We start from the raw sequence: 20,754 nt of genomic DNA on the forward strand, positions 1-20,754 counted from the left end.
CATCAATTCGTTGTTGTTTTTGATCAATTGTAAGCTCACGCGGCACCCATTTTGCACAAAGCCTTCTCATATCCAAATATTCGTGAATAACGTGTCCAACACGTTTCTTTGATATCTTTAGGGTGTCAGCTATCTCGATCAACTTCACTTTACGGTCATTAAAAATCATTTTGTGGATTTTTTTCACGTTTTCATCGATAACAGCCTCTTTTGGACGTCCACTGCGTTCATCGTCTTCGATGCTCATATGACCAGTACGAAATTTTGCAAACCACTTACGAATTGTTGCTTCGCCCGGTGCAGAGTCTGGATAACACTCATCAAGCCATTTTTTGGTATCGGCGGCACTTTTTTTATCAAAAAGTAGTGTTTCATCAACACACGAAATTCCTTTTTTTCCATTTTTTTCACAATAACAAAAGTAGCTTCACTCAAAATTCAATATCTCACAAACTAATAATCAGACAGCTGTCAAATTTATACACGTATCTTTTGAAGGTTGGTACTAACTGAAAATGGTATGGATTTAATTCTAGTGGCGCCCTCTCATAGAAACGATACGAACTTTTCAGCCGATCTGTTATCTTTTTTATCTGCTTTTCTTCTATACCGACATTTCAAGGGGCATATTGCATCATTGTTGTGGGGCATACCACTGATTTGTTGTAAGGTATTCCATACGGTTGATGTGGCATTATGCCAACGGCAAGCGAAAAAACTGCGAATGTGGTCGATTTGGAAAATGTGTTTGTATCAATCAATTCTCATCACTTCTTCCGAAATCATTGAAAATTATGTTCCTCAGACGTATTGCAAAGAAATACATACATTCTCGAAGAAAATATATCAGTATATTTAGAAATATCTCAATGTTTTCTTAAGGAGGACATATTATAACACTTTACCCTAGTAGGTAAATCTTAACCGAGAATTGTTCATTTTTTCTAGTACGTTAGACGGAACTGGATATCGTGCTGAGGTTCTTCCACCAACATCAGTAACGAGTTCCCAGTTCGTGCTCGCATCGCATCCGACGCAGTCCAAAATTTCTTACGGTCGCGACGACAGAAACAAAGACAATACAGTGCAGTGAACAATAGAGTGTACGAAATGGGCAAATACGATTTAACAAAGCCTGAAACTTGGCCTACAAGGCCAAATTCAATTTGTATTGATTTCAAGCGCTGCAAAGTTAGACCTGCAGCAACCGAAATTGAAATCTTGCTTAAGGAACGAATGCATCTAAACGTTAATGATGTAAGTGAGATTCAATTCAACAAGTCGTCTAACTGTGTGTACATTATGTTTAAACGTGAAAAAGATGCAATTGCATTTGCTTCGGTTAATAACGGGGTGCACAGTATTGATCATGACAATGTTAAATATAAAATCCCTGTGTACATGGTGGACAATGCCATAGAAGTACGCGTGCATGACCTTCCCCCGCAGACCAGCGAGGGGTATGTTCGGGAATGTATGTCGCAGTACGGTGAAGTTCTTTCCATCGAAAAGGAAGTATGGTGGAATTTTTTCCCGGGTATCCGGAATGGCGTGCGAGTGGTACGTATGCAACTACGTAAAGCAATTCCATCTTACATCATTTGTGGTCAAGACGGGATACATCCGTGTAAAACGTTGATTACGTATGAAAATCAATTGGTTACATGTCAGTTTTGTGAACAACCTGCACACTACGGCAAACCTTGCACTGAAACTGCGAAAACAAACAAAACAAACAAAAACAAGGACAACCGCTCAACAACGGAAACTAGTGAATGCAGTGCTCCTGTTTCAAAAACACCTTCACCATCTAACCAACTATCAACTGCAATCAATGTACAAAGCGCATCTGCGGCAACTGCAAATGAACCCAAGACGGCGATCAACAACGAAAACAAGGAAACGGAAACCGCTCACAACTCCAACGATATAGCAATGGATGATACGAGCAACGGACAAAACGACATCCAATCTTCGCAAGAAGGAAATGGAAGCTCCTCTCCCCCTAGAAGAAGGGTGACAACGAGATCCAACAATAAAAAAATAATTTTATGTAACAAAAACATGGGTAAATCGGCCACGTAAAGCTATACGCAAATTGGCCTGAATAAAAATTGTTAAAAAAAAAAAAAGTGACGAGTTCCCACTTAGGTGCTCTCCTTTTTATTTTGTGTGTTAATGACATTTCTGAAAATGTAAAAGAACTTATTTATGGAGACGAAACGAAGCTTTATATGGAAATAAGAAACGGTATTGACGCAGACATATTCCAGAACGAAATTTATTTATTTAGCACATGGTGCCGCAAAAGTTTTCTTGAACATCGGGTCTTGCATTGCATTTTTTCTTTATGGGGTTATCATAGAATATCCATTTTTCAACCCAAATAATAATTCTATTTAAAAAACCCCTTTCTTTGTTGACTTTGAATCAACTGTTCGCAAGTGAAAAATCGCCATTCAATGTCCCTCGGTTTCAGTTCATAAGACATCTTGCTTTTGAATCATTCCCATGGTTTTTAATGGTACAGAACCTGCTTGTTGAGTCACTTTCAATAATTCTGTAAGCTATTCTTGCGTTTGACTCGGATCTTCACCGAGAAACGCTTTCAACTGTTTGTCTTCGATTTATTTTTTGGCTGTCCAGAAACGGTTCGTGAAACGTCGAAACCATTCCTTACATGTTTTATCAGTAGGAGTATTATCGCCATTAACATCCACAAGCATTTGCTGCGCTTCAACTGCACTTTTCTCCCAACTAAAACAGAAAAGTAAAACTTTTCCCAAAAAGCTGCTTAGTTAACACAAAATTGGTTATAATTAGCACAGTGAAAAACAAGGGTTTACAAAAAACTCGAAACAATTTGAACTGAATATTAATGACAGATGTCTAACTTCTTGAAAAAAAAAAGAATATTCATAACATCCGGACCGGACCAATTTGTACTTCCAATACATTCGAGAAAATATGTCGCAATATGCAGAAACTCATTTCGTTTAAAGGGAACATTTTCCTAGGTATCCAGGTTAGTGTGCGTCTATTACGTATGCAACCACATAAGACGATTCCATCTTACGTAACATTTGGTGTGGGTGGGAGGTATCATTGTAAATCGCTGGTAACCTACGAGAATGAGCTGATTACATCTTTTCATGATCTTTTCTTGGAACACATTGCTCACTAAGGCGAACTCTGCACTGGAAGTGCTTAAAACCTGAGGGCAGTGGGTCGCGTAAAGATCTTGAATCGTTCTACCTGACTCCCTCAATTCCCTTTTGCGTCGGTGTCTTTAGGAACTTTGTTGACGCATTGACGGACTATATTTCACAGAAAAATAAAGGATTTTATTTTTAAAGCAACAACATATATGTTTTTATGTACTAACCCTATCTAAACTAAATTATCTAGACTTTGTCACTGCAGATGTTAAATACAAGCCTTAAAAGTCGAGATATTCGATAAATAAGTAGAGGTATGTCATTCCAAGCGTTGCAATTTTCAGTAGTTCTTCAGTCAGAAAAAAACACGAGTGGTAACCTCAATTCACAAAATATTCTCACCTAAATTTCGAAGACATTGTCATTTTTCGAAATTCATCACCGTTTCCAAGAAAATTTAATTTAAAACGGGAAAATTGCAGAAAACCTACGTCTTTAGCGTACTGTACTCAGCCCTTAAAAGGGACTTTCAACCAAATACAACACACTTTAAAAAAAAACCTGTAATTTTACATCTTATTAGATTCACATAAATGGAGCGTCGCAGCTCACGCAAATTTACGTGGAAGAACATTTAATATTGTGTCTAAAACTCCATACATGGAATTCGTTGAAATAAAAATAAGAATACTGAGAGCAACCGTCGCGACTTGAACCGAGAATCATTGGATCGCATCTACGTCTGTTAATCGACCGAGCCACAGAAGCATGCATCTGCTTGGCTGGTAAAAGGTGCATTTAAAATCATACAGTCGCACCTGCTGGCAGAACGCAAGTTACAGTCGAAACCAGTAAAATTCAAGCTCATCTAACATTAAGTCATTACAAATGAGATTTTCCGTCATTTGACAAATTAGGTCTTTATGAATTACATCGTATGAGGGATTCAATTTTTTTTTTTGTCCAATACTCACAAAAAAACCGCTCAATCGGTCACGTTAAGCTTGTCGTAACGACAACGATTTGGAGTCACCGTTTACTTGTATGTCGAAAGTCCGGTTTGTTTTTGTAATCGATGCATGATTGTAGAAGATATTCCCAGCTAGCTTCTGAAATTTGTGACGAAGAGGTTGCTTACTAACAATTTCGCCAGCATGGGGTGCGAGTAGCTCGGATTTTCGCAATGCGCGAGCCTACTTTTAAATGAGAATCCAAAAATTGATTATAAGATCTAATAGATAATTTTTTTTATAATATTTTTTTTGCTGGATACAGAAACGAAAAAACGTATCTTTGTCTCGTGTCTTTAACTCATCAGTGAAGTAAGCAGTTTATGTTGAAACATTGCTAATGCCACCTCGCGGTATTTACTATATTCATGCTTTACTTCTGGATTGTTTCAGGACACATCAAAACCAAACAGGCAAATCGAGAATACTTGCACATGGCAATGGACTTGAGAGGAATCCTGCAAAAAAAAAACAGAAAATACAGAACAATACCCAGAGAGAAACGCTATCCCGGCGGAGCACCGGAAATCTCTCCCGCTCCCGGAGAATCAGAACAAGCAACAGGATATCCGCTCTCCTGTGCAAGTGGTGGCTTTCACCACCACGATTGGCATACATCGGTGAAAATGCTTTCGGTCTGTGATTGAAACCCGCAAGCCCAGACCAACCTGCTGCTCTTGCTTTTAGCTAGGCTACCTTTCAGGCGTTTATGGTGCGAATCCCTTTCGTATGGGATTTTCGTTTTTCTTCCTCGGCGGAAATGGGACTGTTAGCATAGCTGAGGCAAAGCTGCCTATTTTCTGTGGCTGAATGAGGAAAAGTAGATACAACAAAGTAGACAGTAGACAGCGCTAGTAGCTACTTTGCAGGATTGGTTCGCTCCCGTTCGCTTCGAGGTTCTGTGGTCCACATGCAAATTTTCTGTCACATCCTCTCTCTCTTGGTGCTTCCTATATGAAAGCTATAGAAAGTGGAAAAGTGGTTTCGCACCCTGAAAGAAACAAGACTGATGACGATTCTGAATCCAGCCGGTGCGGGAAAAATGAGCTTCATTCACGCTACTTTTAATACTAGGATTGCTTTGCGCGCCAAAAACCAGGAAAAATAGCTCCGCTTTAATATTTTCTTCTCTCCTTGTTTTTTTTTTCGGTCAGCTGTTGTGTTATTTCGACTGGTTGATGGTTGCTTTTTACCATCAGAGATAGAGAGAGTAGATCCGAACGCAAGGGGGAAGGTAACTAACGGTCGGCTACCTCGGCAAAGGTGACCTAATTGTGGAAGCGGAGAATGCTTTCTGCTCCGGTGAAAGAGCTTTTCAGGGGGCAGAGGGAGGAATGAACGTGCAGAAAGGAAAGCTTTGCTCCAGTTGCTTGCTGTGTCCAGGAAGGTACAGGAAGCAAGCAAGCAAAAAAAATGTCAGTCAAGGTCTCGGTACGGTACAGCAAATAACGTAATGGAATAGCTATTTCTCCTCCGTGGCCAGATGCACCGATGATGTAGAGGTGATAAAAGCCGAAAGGAACTGGTTGTGGGCTGACTGGTGACGTTGCCGAATGGGAAGATAGATTTCTATTTGTGTTTGCACATTCGGGACACCGAGGGCGCTTGCTTTGGCGTAGATTGACTTTCGCAGAAACTTTCCAACCATGAATTTTTTTTGCACACGCGAGAAGCTGCTGGCTCTTTCGGCATTCTATCAATAGATTCTGCAAGTTGGCGGGAATATTGTAACAAATTTTGATGTAAGACCTTCGAAGTAGAAAACTTATTTATATACTGGTGGTTTATAGCATCGAACAGATGTGTGCTTCTCTTGAGCTGTACGGAAGAAGATTATGCTGCTTTCTTTTTGACTCTTGATTCCCATGAGTCTTTGCAATTTGGAATTTTACGACTTCTTCTGCGGCTCAAAAATTTCTGCTTTTTCCTTATTGCCTTTATCTAAATTAACTACTGTACTTAAATTTACCGCCCTTTACAGATTTTTAATAATGAGATGGAAATAATATTTTTCTGTTTGAACCATTTGTAATGTTTTTCATCATTAGACAATTGAATTGCTAAATCAATTAGCTAAGTTTAACTTCTAATCAATACCTAACGAAAGACAAAGATAGCAAATCGTTCTCTTCAGAGACAGGACCTGAACTTATCATTCCAATCACTGTAATTTATTTCGTTCTAACTTCTTGCTCTTGTCACGTGGTCAGCTCTTCTTAAAGTATTTCAAGAGGAGTAAAGAATTCTGCTCACACTACTGGTTACTGCAAATGAATCTGTAAACCAATAATTTTAAGCTGCTAATATGATTTTAGAACAGATGGCACCGAAAATACTGCAGATTTTAAAGAAGTTTTCGAGCAATTTTATAGGAAATTTTTACAGCGGTTTTGGAGCAGTTTTTAGAGCAGTATTCAAAGTAGTTTTGAAGCAGTTTTTAAAGTAGTTTTCAAGCAGTTTTCAGAGCAGTCTTTGAGCAGTTTTCGAAACAATTTTGAAAGAAGTTTTTTGAACAACCCTCGAAAAGTGTTCGATTGTTTTTTTTTTTTTTTGAGAGCATTTTTTGAAACAGTTTCAGAACAGTTTAAAGTAGAGCAGTTTTTGGAGCAGCCTTCTGAAGAAGTTTTTACACAAGTTTTTGGAATCTTCAAGCATTTTCGAGCAGTTTTTGAAAAATTTTTTGAGCAGTTTTGGAGAATTTTTAGAGCATTTTATGAAACAGTTTTCGAGCTGTTTTCGTGCAGTTTATGCTTCATTTACTAAACATAAATTTAGTGCTTCAGTTATTGAAGCAGTTTTTTGAACAGTCTTCGAACAGTTTTGGAGCATTTTTGAGAGCATTTTTTTAAACATTTTCAGAGCAGTTTGAAGTAGAGCAGTTTTTGGAACAGGTTTCGTGCAGTTTTTAGAACAGTTTTTATACAAGTTTTTGAAGTCTTCAAGCAGTTTCAAGCAGATTCTGGTGGAGTTTTCAGTTAGTTTTTCGAGTTGAAACAGTTTTTGAGCAGTTTTGAAGCAGTTTTCAAACAGTTTCGTGCAGTTTTCGTGCTGTTTTTGGAGCAGCCTTCTGAATCAGTTTTTACACAAGTTTTTGGAATCTTCAAACATTTTCCGGCAGTTTTGAAGAATTTTTTTGAGCAGTTTTTTGAGAATTTTTAGAGCATTTTATGAAACAGTTTTCGAGCAGTTTTCGTGCAGTTTTGGAGCGTTTTTGAGAGCATTTTTGGAACATTTTCAGAGCAGTTTTTGGAGCAGTTTTTAAAGTAGTTTTCAAGCAGTTTTCAGAGTAGTCTTTGAGCAGTTTTCGAAACAATTTTGAAAGAAGTTTTTTGAGCAACCCTCGAACACTTTTGGATTGTTTTTTGAGAGCATTTTATGAAGCAGTTTCAGAGCAGTTTAAAGTAGAGCAGTTTTCGTGCAGTTTTTGAGCAGCTTTTGGAGCAGCCTTCTGAATCAGTTTTTACACAAGTTTTTGGAATCTTTGGAGCTTCAATTTTTCTGAGCAGTTTTTGAAAAAATTTTAGAGCAGTTCATGAAATAGTTTTCGAGCAATTTTATAGGCAACTTTTATAGCGGTTTTTGGAGCCGTTTTCGAGCAGTTTTCAGAGCAGTTTTGAAAGTAGTTTTCAAGCAGTTTTCAGAGTAGTCTTTGAGCAGTTTTCGAAACAATTTCGAAAGAAGTTTTTTGAGCAACCCTCGAACAGTTCTGGATTGTTTTTGTGAGCATTTTTTGAAGCAGTTTTAGAGCAGTTTAAAGTAGAGCAGTTCTCGTGCAGTTTTAGAGCAGCTTTTGGAGCAGCCTTCTGAATCAGTTTTTACACAAGTTTTTGGAATCTTCAAGCATTTTCGAACCGTTTTAGAGAATTTTTTTGAGCAGTTTATGAAACAGTTTTCGAGCTGTTTTCGTGCAGTTTATGAAGCAGTTATTGAAGCAGTTTTTTTGAACAGCCTTCGAACTGTTTTGGAGCGTTTTTGAGAGCATTTTTAGAACATTTTCAGAGCAATTTGAAGTAGAGCAGTTTTTAGCAGTTTATGAAGCAGTTTCGAGCAGCTTCTGGTGTAATTTGCCGAGTTTTTTCGAACAGTTTTTGGAGCACTTTGTGAGCAGTTTTTCGTGATGGAACAGTTTTTGAGTTTTTGAAGACGTTTTTATGCAGTTTTTATAACAGTTTTAGAGCAGTTTTCAAGCAGCTTTCATAGCAGTTTGAAAGCAGTTTTTGAAGCAATCTTCGAGTAAGTTTTAAACAGTTTTTGAGCAGTTTCAATGCAGAACAGTATTTGGAGCAATTTCCAAACAGTAGCTTTTAAGCAATTCAGTTTTTGAGCAGTTCTTTGAACAGTTTTTAGAGTAGTTTTGAGTAGTTTTTGAGCAGTTGATGAGCAGTTTTCGAGCCGATTTTAAAGTAGCATTTAGATCAGATTTCGAGCATTTTAAAGGGCAGATTTTAACATTTTTAAACTGTTTATAAACCATATAGTGAAGCTGTTTCCGAGAAGTTTTTAGAACAGTTTTGAAGCAGTTTTTTAGCAACTTTCAAGCAGTTTATGAGCAGTTTTTAGAGCAGCCATTCGAGCAATATCTATGTATCAGTTTTTAGAAAAGTTGTCGAAGCAGTCGTCGAGCAGTTTTGGAGAGTCATTTAGAACATTTTTTTAAGTGGTTTAAAGCAGAGAAGTTCGACCAACTTTTTAATCAGTTTTTGGAGCAGTTTTCAAGCAATTTTTTAAGCAGCTTTGAGTAGTTTTTAAACATATTTTAAAAAAATTTTGGTGCAGTTTTCGAGCAATTTTATAACAATTTTCAAACTATTTTAAAACTATTTTTAGAGCAGTTTTCAAGCAGATTTTAGAATAGTTTTTGAACAGTTTTTAAACAGATTTTAAAAAAATTTTGAACAGTTTTTTTAAAAATTTTGATCAGGTTTTAAACAGTTTTTGAACTGTTTTAAGAGCAGATGTTGCAGAAGCTTTTGAGTAGTTTTTGAAGCAGCATTTGAAACAGTTTTCGTGATGTTTCCAAGCAGTTTTCGGAGCCTTTTACAAGAAATTTTTAAACAGTTTTGGAATACTTTTCGAGCAATGTTGAAGCTGATTTTAAAGCAGATTTTCGAGCAGTTGTTGGAGCAGTTTTCTAGTAGTTTTAAAGCAATTCAGTGAGCAGTTTTGGAGCAGTTTATGAAGCAGTTATCGAACAGTTTTCAAGCATTTTTGAGCAGTTTTTCTAGTAGTTTTTGAGCAGTTTTTAAAACAGTTTTCGAAGCAGTTTTGAGCAGTGTTTAGAGAAGTTTTTGAAGCAGTCTTCGAGCAGTTTTGGAGAGTTTTTCAGCGCATTTTTTGGATTAATTCAAAGCAGAGAAGTTTTCGTTCAGTTTTTGAGCAGTTTTAAAGCAGACCAGTTTCCGATCAGTTTTTGAAGTAGTTATTAAAGCAGTTTTTGAAGTAGTTTTAGGGGAGCACATTGGAAGCAATTCTATAAGTAGTTTTTAAAGTAGTTTACGGCAATTTTAAAATTGTTTTCTGAGCTGTTTTTCAGCAGGTTTTAGAGCAGTTTTTGAATAGTTCTCGAACAGTTCATGAAGCAGTTTTTAGAATAGTTTTCAACCCGTTCTTATAGCAGTTTTTGGAATAGTGAGTGATTTTTAGAACAATTTTTGGAGCAGGCTTCGAATATTTTTTAAGAAGTTCTTGAGCAATTTTAAAGCAGAGCAGGTTTTGGAGCAATTTCCAAGCAGTTTTCGAGCAGTTTTTAAGCAATTGTTAGAGCAGTGTTTGGAGCAGTTTTTGAGGCATTTTTGAGCAGCATTTTTTGTAGTATTTAAATCGGATTTTACAGCAGATTTCGAACAATTTTCTAAGCAGAGAAGTTTTGTAACAGTTTTTGAGCAGTTTTTAAACAGTTTTTAACAGTTTTTAAAAAAAATTGAACAGGTTTTGAAGAGTTTTTGAACTGTTTTAAGAACAGATGTTCGTTATGTTTCCGAGCAGTTTTCAGAGCATTCAACGAGAAATTTTTAGACAATTTTGGAGTATTTTTCGAGCAATGTTGAAGCTGATTTTAAAACAGTTTTCGAGCAGATTTTAGAGCAGTAGTTCGAACAGTTTTTAAGCAATTCTGTGAGCAGTTTTGGAGCAGACTTCGAGTAATTATTAAGTAGTTTTTGAGCAGTTTCAAAGCAGAGCAGTTTTTGGAGTAGTTTTTGAGCAGTTTTTAGAACAGTTTTTGAGCAGTTTTTAGAGAAGTTTTTGAAACAGTCTTCAAGCAGTTTTGTAGAGTTTTTTGGAGCATTTTATGGAGTAGTTTAAAGCAGAGAAGTTTTCGTACAGGTTTTGAGCAGTTTTTGAGCAGTTTCAAAGCAGAGCAATTTTTGAAGTAGTTTTTGAGCAGTTTTTAGAGAAGTTTTCGAAACAGTCTTCGAGCAGTTTTGGAGAGTTTTTAAGAGCAGTTTTTGGAGTAGTTTGAAGCAGAGAAGTTTTCGTACAGTTTTTGAGCAGTTTCAAAGCAGAGCAGTTTTTTAGTAGTTTTGGAGCAGTTTTTGGAGCAGTCTTCGAGTAATTTTTAAGTAGTTTTTGAGCAGTTTCAAAGCAGAGCAGTTTTTGGAGTAGTTTTTGAGCAGTTTTTAGAACAGTTTGTGGAGCATTTTTCAAGCAGTTTTGAGCAATTTTTAGAGAAGTTTTTGAAGCAGTCTTCAAGCAGTTTTGTAGAGTTTTTTTTTGAGCATTTTTTGGAGTAGTTTAAAGCAGAGAAGTTTTAGTACAGTTTTTGAGCAGTTTCAAAGCAGAGCAGTTTTTGGAGTAGTTTTTGAGCAGTTTTTAGAACAGTTTGTGGAGCATTTTTCAAGCAGTTTTGAGCAATTTTTAGAGAAGTTTTTGAAGCAGTCTTCAAGCAGTTTTGTAGAGTTTTTTTGAGCATTATTTGGAGTAGTTTAAAGCAGAGAAGTTTTCGTACAGTTTTTGAGAAGTTTTTAGAACAGTTTTTGGAGTAGTTTTCAAGCAGTTTTGTGCAGTTTTTAGAAAAGTTTTTGCGGCAGTCTTCAAGCAGTTTTATAAAGTTTTTTGGAGCATTTTATGGAGCAGTTTAAAGCAGAGAAGTTTTCGTACAGTTTTCGTACAGTTTTTGAGCAGTTTTTGGAGTAGTTTTTAGAACAGTTTTTGGAGTAGTTCTCAAGCAGTTTTTAGAGAAGTTTTTGAAGCAGTCTTCGAGCGGTTTTGGAGAGTTTTTTAGAGCATTTTCTGGAGTAGTTTGAAGCAGAGAAGTTTTTGGAGTAGTTTTTGAGCAGTTTTTAGAACAGTTTGTGGAGCATTTTTCAAGCAGTTTTGAGCAATTTTTAGATAAGTTTTTGAAGCAGTCTTCAAGCAGTTTTGTAGAGTTTTTTTTTTTTTTTTGAGCTGGTTTTAGAACAGTTTTCAAGCAGTTTTGAGCAGATTTTAGAGAAGTTTTTGAATGCAGTCTTGGAGCAGTTTTTGAGAGTTTTTTAGAGCATTTTTGGAGTATTTTGAAGCAGAGAAGTTTTCGTACAGTTTTTGAGCGATTTCAAAGCAGAGCAGTTTTTGGAGTAGTTCTTGAGCAGTTTTTAGAACAGTTTTTGAAGCAGTTTTCAAGCAGTTTTGAACAATTTTTAGAAAAGTTTTCGAAGCAGTCTTCGAGCAGTTTTGGAGAGTTTTTAAGAGTAGTTTTACACGTACAGTTTTTTAGCAGTTTCAAAGCAGAGCAGTTTCTGGAGTAGTTTTTAAGCAGTTTTAAGAGCAGTTTTGAGGTAATTTTTGGAGCAGTTAGGAGAGCAGATTGAAAGCAATTCAATAAGTACTTTTTAAAGTAGTTTTCGGCAATTTTAAAATTGTTTGCTGAGCAGTTTTTAAGCAGGTTTCAGAGCAGTTTTAGAACAATTCTCGAACAGTTCCTGAAGCAATTTTTAAAATAGTAGTTTTTTAGCAGTTTTTAGAACAATTTTTGGAGCAGGCTTCGAGTAATTTTAAAAAAGTTCTTGAGCAATTTTAAATCAGAACAGTTTTTGGAGCCATTTCCAAGCAGTTTTCGAGCAGTTTTTAAGTAATTGTTAGAGCAGTGTTTGAAGCAGTTTTTAGGCACCTTTGAGCAGTTTTTAAGCAATTTTCAAGCAGTTTTTAAAACTATTTTATGCAGTTTTTAAACCAGGTTTTAGAGCAGATTTCGAACAATTTTCAAAGCATTTCGAAGAGAAGTTTTGTAACAGTTTTTGAACAGTTTTTGAACTGTTTTTAGAGCAGATGTGGAAGCAGCTTTCGAGTAGTTTTTGAAGCAGCATTTGAAGCAGTTTTCGAACAGTTTCCGAGCAGTTTTCGGAGGATTTTACGAGCATTTTTCAGACAGTTTTGGAGTATTTTTCGAATAATTTTGAAGCTGCTTTTAAAACAGTATTCGAGCAGATTTTTGAGAAATTTTTGGAGTAGTTTGCAAGAAGTTTATAGAACAATTTTTGTACAAGGATTCGAAAAATTTTTAAGAAATTCTTGTGCAATTTTAAAGCAGAGCAGTTCGGGGAGCAGTTTTTAGGCACTTTTGAGCAGTTTTTAAGCAGTTTTTAAGCAGTTTTGAAACATTTTTATATAGTAATTAAACCAGATATCAGAGCAGATTTCGAAAAATTTTCAATGCATTTCGAGAAGTTTTGTAACAGTTTTTAGAACAGATGTTGCAGCAGCTTTCGAGTAGTTTTCGAAAAATTTCCAAGCAGTTTTCGGAGCATTTCACGGCCAATTTTCGACATTTTTAGATTTTAGAGCAGTTTTTGGATCAATTTTCGAGTAATTTATAAGCAGTTTTTAAACAATGAGTTTTTGAGAAGCTTTTAGAACAGTTTTCGAACAAATTTTCAGCAGTTTATAAGAAGTTTTAAAGCTTTTTCGGAGTAATCTCCAAGCAATTCAAGCAGATTTAAGAGCTGTTTTTAGAGCAGTAATTTGTTGGTAGTTTTTAGAATAGTTTTGGGTAGTTGTTTTATCAGTTTTTAAACAGATTTTCGAGCAGTATTCATAGCAATTTTTGGAGCAGCTTTCGAGCAGATTTTAGGCAGTTTTAAAACTGTTTTTGGAGCAATTTTCAAGTAATGATTGAAGTATATTTGATGCAGTTTTTGGAACAGTTTTAGGCAGTTTCTAAACAGACTTCGGAGAATTTTTTGGACAGTTTGTGCGGTTTTCGGGTAAATTTTAGAGCAGTTTTTTAAGCGCTTTTTTTTGGAGCAGTTTTCGTACAAGTCATTAACCCGTTTTTAGAGCAGTTTTTGGAACGGTTTTGAGCAGTTTTAAAACAAAATTGTAGCAGTTTTTTTGTTTTTTAACAGATTTTCGAGCAGTATTAAAAACAATTTTTGAATTAGTTTGCTAGCAGTCGTTAAGCAGTTTTAAAACTGTTTTTGGAGCAATTTTCAAGTAATGTTTGAAGTATATTTGATGCAGAATTTGGAACACTTTTTAGCTGTTTTTTATCAGATTTCGGAACAATTTTTGAGGAAGTTTCTCGATCAAGGTTTTGGGCGGTTTTAAGGCAATTTTTCAGTAGATTTAAGAGCAGTTTTTGAAGTAGTTTCCATGCAATTTTTTAAGCGCATTTTAAAGAAATTTTAGAAGCAATTTTCGAACAGTTAATTGACCAGTTTTTAGAGCAATTTTTGGAACGGTTTTTTAGCAGTTCTTAAGCAGTTTTAAAGCATTTTTGGAGCAAGATTTAAGCAGATTTAAGTGAAGTTTTTGGAGTAATTTCCGAGCAATTTTGAGGTAGTTTTAGAGCAGTTTTTGGAGCAGTTTTTAAAGCAAATTTGAATCAGATTGTAGAGCAGTTTTAAGCAGTTTATAGGCCGAGATTAGAGCAATTTTTGTAGAAGTTTTTAGAGTAGGTTTTAGAGTGGTTTTCAAGCATTTTTTTAAGCAGTTTTAGAGCATTTTTTGCAGCAGTTTCTAAGCAGAGCAGTTTCCGTGCAACTTTTAAGCTGTTTTTGAATCAGTTTTCAAGCAGTTTTTATGTTTTTTTTAGAGCAGCTTTCGGGGCAGTTATGGATGCAGTTTTCGAGCAATTTTATAGCAGTTTTAGGTAGTTTTTTAGCAGGTTTGGGGTGTGTTTGGTTTTTTGAAAATGTGAGCAAAAAATTTGAAAAAAAGTGCACCATCCACAATTCTCCAATATGCAACTACTCATTTATTCTGACAGGTAACAAACCACAACCGCAATTATTTCAGCTTCACCCACGGCCTACCTTGACAGTGAAACCGCACACAGAATGGGCCACAATGAATGGTGATTCAATCGTAGTAACCATAATGCAAAACCGAAGGACATACGAAAGGACATCTGGACAAGTGGGCAGGAGCGTAGGAGAGGATGGATGGGGGGATTGAGTGTCCAATGAAAGCACAATCCACTGGCTGGTTACTGCGGTTAGTGATAATGAATTTCACATGTCAACATGCAGCTCTGCTTAGTTGCTTCCATTGTATCCGTCGGGGGTCGCCGGAGAATGTAAATATGGGCGCTTAGATATGGGCACACAAAACCCATGTGTTGGAACCATGGACGAATGGAGTCCAGCCTCGAGACTGGGAATGCACTGGAATGATACCGCTCGCCCAGAACACATGTATGATAATCATCCTAGGCTAGCTGTGGACCGATTGGCGAACGAGGAATTGAGGAGTGGGGGATTAAATTTACCGGTAAGTTGCAGTTATTCCACATTCCATTGTAGCAGAAAATTCTAATACAATATACCGGGAATGCCGGGGAATGGACCATTTTGTTCGCCCAGCAGGTGGTTTATTGCGGTCAATGTTTGCTGTCTTCGGAGTACGTGAAAGCAACAAGTTGTGACAATACCGACAGGATTAGGGTAGGCTTTTGTAGCTGTCACTGAGTTTACATTTGCATATCTGCATTTCTCTTTCTCTCTCTCTCTCTCTTAATTAACTGCAGTTTAATTGTTTGGACTTTGGACATACAAACTCGAAATGTGAGCAAAGGCACATTGCCTCAACAAGATTCACATAATGATTCTAATTGATATTCATCAAGTCGATTGTTTATTCATGTTGTTTACTATCGATGCAGGTCTTTTTCTATATCAAGTGGGGAAGAGAAGAGGGCTTGTTACTGGAATGCCGTAGAAGGTCAGGGTTATGAACGCCCCCATCTCCGCCGTTCATACTTCTCGTGGAGTTGAAGATTTGGGTAGATATGAGGTATGGAATTTGCTCTAAGCTAGCGATATGGCGACCATGACATAAGTTGGAACCAATAATGAAAAGTTGGAACCAAGAATGAAAGTTTCCGTTGCAAAACAAAAAGTGTTCTGTAAATAGCAGAAACTTTACGTCTGCTTAGCGGTTCAATTTGAACTGCTCTGCACTGATGAGTCGAAGACGAAACGTAAAAATAATAAAAACGGTTATGTGCCTTAGCACAAAATTTGGCTAAACCCTAAATGATGAAAAGAATGTTTTCATCATATAGTGCAAAAAAATGAATAAAAATTCGAACAATCTCACCGACCGAAACTATTTGCGTTAAATCACGAGTCCAATCTAGAATCACCAATTCAACACACAGAAGATCGGTAATGATGAAAAAAACTTCATGAGCCAGCTCATGTGAGTACATAACAGTTCGGCTGAAAAGTTCGTATCGTTTAATAGAAACACACATTTTTTTGCCAAAATTCGTTTTTATTATTCAACATAATTGCCATCAGAGGTGATACAGCGATTATAGCGATCTTCCAACTTTTCGATACCATTTTTGTAGTACGATTTGTCCTTTGCCTCAAAATAGGCCTCAGTTTCAGCGATTACCTCTTCATTGCTTCTAATTTTTTTACCAGCGAGCATTCTTTTGAGGTCTGAGAACAGGAAAAAGTCACTGGGAGCCAAATCTGGAGAATACGGTGGATGAGGGAGCAATTCGAAGCCCAATTCGTTCAATTTCAGCATGGTTTTCATCGACTTGTGACACGGTGCATTGTCTTGATGAAACAAAACTTTTTTCTTCTTCAAATGAAGCCGTTTTTTTTAAATTTCGTCCTTCAAACGCTCTAATAACGCTATATAATAGTCACTGTTGATGGTTTTTCCCTTTTCAAGGTAGTCGATGAAAATTATACCATGCGAATCCCAAAATACAGACGCCATAACCTTACGGACCGATTGTTGAGTCTTTCCACTCTTTGGGTTCGGTTCATCGCGTGCAGTCCACTCAGCTGACTGTCGATTGGACTCCGGAGTGAAGTGATGGAGCCATGTTTCGTCCATTGTTATATATCGACGAAAAAAATCAGTTTTATTTCGATATAACAGCTCCAAACACTGCTCAGAATCATCAATTCGTTGTTGTTTTTGATCGATTGTGAGCTCACGCGGCACCCATTTTGCACAAAGCTTTCTCATATCCAAATATTCGTGAATAATATGTCCAACACGTTCCTTTGATATCTTTAGGGTGTCAGCTATCTCGATCAATTTCACTTTACGGTCATTGAAAATCATTTTGTGGATTTTTTTCACGTTTTCATCGGTAACAGCCTCTTTTGGACGTCCACTGCGTTCATCGTCTTCGGTGCTCATATGACCAGTACGAAATTTTGCAAACCACTTACGAATTGTTGCTTCGCCCGGTGCAGAGTCTGGATAACACTCATCAAGCCATTTTTTGGTATCGGCGGCACTTTTTTTCATCAAAAAATGTTTCATCAACACACGAAATTCCTTTTTTTCCATTTTTTTCACAATAACAAAAGTAGCTTCACTCAAAATGCAATATCTCACAAACTAATAATCAGACAGCTGTCAAATTTATACACGTATCTTTTGAAGGTTGGTACTAACTGAAAATGGTATGGATTTAATTCTAGTGGCGCCCTCTCATAGAAACGATACGAACTTTTCAGCCGATCTGTTAGGTTTCGTAATTCGAATCATACTTTTCCTCATCCTCATCAAAAATTTAACTGAAATTCATTTCTACTTAGCATAGAATCCCATTCACAAAGCCTTCGTTAAAGTTGATTTTCGAAAAATGCCTACTGCGGTCGTTTTCAGACAATTTTATGTAATAGTTTGTTGATTGCCAAAAAAAGATACCTAAACCCATCCAAACACTACGAAACAAGTCGTATCATGATGGTGACAATGGAGTCAAAATAATGTTACGAATTGACATCTCATCCCACTAAGTTACAATAAGCTCCAACGTAACTTTTCGGTAATCTAACACTTACGACGTGCTCGCATTGACTGTTTTTAGTCGCCAACTGGTCACCGTAACAAAATGTGACAATGAAAAAGTGACAGACTACAAGACAAAGTTAAGAACACCCAAACCTCCGTTTACGAACACGTTTTTACGTTACCTCTTTTTACGTAACTCTGTTTACGAACCAAATCCCAAATAACGTAAACTTTTTTCACGAACCAACTTAGTAAAAAGAGGTTTTTGCATCCAATGAAAACAATTTCCGGCTCCATGGAAATTACTACAATATGGGTATTTTCGGAACGGGATTGATGAGTAGTTGACGGAAAACGATGTTTGAATTGGTTTGGAAATCCAAGACGGCGACTTCCGGTTTGTCGATATTCCTTAAAAACCCTTACAATGTGGGTCTTTTCGGAAAAGGATTGATGAGTAGATGACGAAATTGATTTGAAACCAAATTTTAATGTTTGTGGTTGCTTCCAAATATTAGATTGAGACTTGAACCGAGAATCATTAGATCGCATATACGTCTGTTAATCGACTGAGCCTTAGAAGCATGCATCTGCTTGGCTGGTGAAAGGTGCATTTAAATTAATACTCGCACGTTTTCAATAAGTACAGTGATCAACTTCACCATAAATATCGAATAGCACTTAGATTTTGAGTAGATATAGTAAGTTTAAAAAGGATTGAATTCTATATTTTAACTCTGATTATCGGATTCCAATTCTTGGTCGTAAATGTTGAATGGGAAAAACATCAACAAATTGTAACTTAACATGAGCTTATATTTTCTGTTTCATTGTGACTGAGGTGCACGCTGAATCAAATCAAATACATTCGTTACCCGAGAAGTTGTTTGGCAACCCTCGGTAAGTCGCACAAGCTCCGCCTCTTACGCTTTTCAGGTTACATAGCAGTTATAATGCACGTTGCAAAGTCTTCTACTTGTTCCATGAATTTGTGTCATATAAGTTACTGTCATTGAAATGTAATAACGTGTGCTACTTGGGCGAACAAGTAAGTTCCACCAAAGATTCCATTTCCTGAAAGATGGGAAATAAATTATTGATTTAAAACAAAACTTTTTTTTACTTTTTCGAATATCATTAATAAATATTATACACTAGCTGACCCGTCGAACTTCGTCTCGCCTGAAATTATGTTTCTGAATTAATCTTTTCGAATAGCAGAACTGTCAAACGTTATTATTTTACTGATTACTTGGCCTACAATAAACGAATTACGACAAATTCACATTTAACATATTAACTCAGCCCGAAGGTCATCAAAAATTATTGTGAACATGTTAAAAGCTTTTGTTACGCAAAAATGAAACAAATGCACCGATCGACATCTCATCCTTTGAGTCAGTGCATTGAACAGAGATGGTAAATCTCTCTCAAACTAATGGTTTCGACATGAAACGTGGAGCAGAACTGACCAGGATGAATACATTAAATTGAACCTGCAAATTTCCAAAAGCTGCCTTCGCGACTTGTTTATCATTGCAAGTTAAGGCTTAATTATAGACTGAAGACGTTTAAAAATTCAATAGTAAATCCTTGGGATTATCGGAAGGGATAAAATTGTTTGGAGCGATGTTCCACCATCTGCTTCACCGCTAGTCTGGTGATATTACTTAGTCGTGTTTGATGAATGTTCGTAGCATGACAATTACAGGATTAATTTCCAATTAACAATTTACCGATAAAATTAAACATTCTTCTGTCCATTCTTGTGTCCATTAACTTTTACATGAACACTGAATTCGTATAATAATTGCATCAATAGTTGTCTCATTAGTCGAGTCACCACATCATTTTGCTTAGTACTCGATCTACAATTAACGAATGGTTGAGTTCGGTCCTGTGGAACAATATCAGAAAAAATTATATGTAAAAATGTGTGCAATTTTTCTGTTATAGCGGAGTGAACATGAGGAGTGATTAAACCAGTATTCTTCTTATCGTTCAAGCCAATGAATAAAACGTTTCTCCTCCACATCTACATTTGGTAATTGGTCAAGTAATGCAATCTTCTGAAAATGGAATGATTTGGCTTAAACAGCTTACAAATGTAATGAATAGCATCCTAAGCAGTCCGCTTTTAAGTAATCCATCCTTGAATATGTACCCGAAGCGACTGAACGAACTGTAGCACGCTAATTGAAGAAAAATCTATATTTTACCTCATTATTTCAAAAGCAGAATTCTATCATTGATTCGTATAATAAATCGTTCTATAATTCGATTTGTTCAACTCAAGCCCACGATGGTCAACATTATTCATCTAACTGATTACATTGCACACAATGAATTAACTGGTAAACGATATCGGAACTTTTTATCCTGCGGAGAACCCTTCGATCAAAAAATTGCGGTATCGCGGTTTTTGATTTTTGCGATAGTTGATTTAACTAATTTCTTTTTGATTTAACCAATATGGTTTTTGATTTGCATATATTTAAGTAGTTGAAAAATATGTTGTTTTGAATGCTGTCAAATGCCGAAGACAGTTGAAAGCAAAACAATAATCGCAATGCAAAATCAATAACTTTTTTAGTTGAAATCTGTTCGCGTCGCTTCAAAATGTCAATAAAAACAACATCGATTATTAGAGCGTTTGGTGAAATTGTGTCCATTCGATTTGAGAAATTTATGATTCCATAACAAGTGTTTATTCAACAGCGGTGTTGTGATAAAGTTAACCTTGTTTAAGATGAAAAAGATTTGGTGACAAATTAGAAAATATTAATGAATGATCATCTCGTAATCTTTCAGGTATGCGCAAAAATTTTATGCTTCAAATTCGATCATTGATTTACTTCCAGCTGTTGTATACCGATGATGATATTCATGCATTAGCAATAAAACGCTTTTTGACATGAATTTAATTTATAAAAGAAACAGGAGCGAAGGGTTTCAAACACACAGAACGCGCTGCGTTTTACTGGCGCGTTTGAATTGCCGTCGCAAAATTCCAATTTCCAGCGCTTGATGCACCCAAGTCATATAAATTGACTAAAATTATCAGTGCATAACTTTAGTTCAACCGTTTGAAGGCATCATCTTTCAATACTCATTTTAGGTAAATTTGATAATTTCGCTAATTTACTCGCCCCTCCGAGCACTTTTGCTGATTAGAAAAGGTTTTTCTACATCAATCATTTCTGATCGAATCAGAAGTATTTGTTTAGAATTTAGATCTTTACTGATCTCGACTTGACAAAAATCAAAATCACTTAGAGATCAGATCAGTTCTGATTTCGTAATGTAATTTATTCCTTGGTTAAGATCACTTGAAATCAGCAGTAATCGGTCAGTCCTAATGATATGACATGTCAATATAAAATACTGGTTATATTTTA

The sequence above is a fragment of the Malaya genurostris genome, chromosome 3 (genome assembly GCF_030247185.1).
Source record: "Malaya genurostris strain Urasoe2022 chromosome 3, Malgen_1.1, whole genome shotgun sequence".
Classification (NCBI taxonomy): domain Eukaryota; kingdom Metazoa; phylum Arthropoda; class Insecta; order Diptera; family Culicidae; genus Malaya; species Malaya genurostris.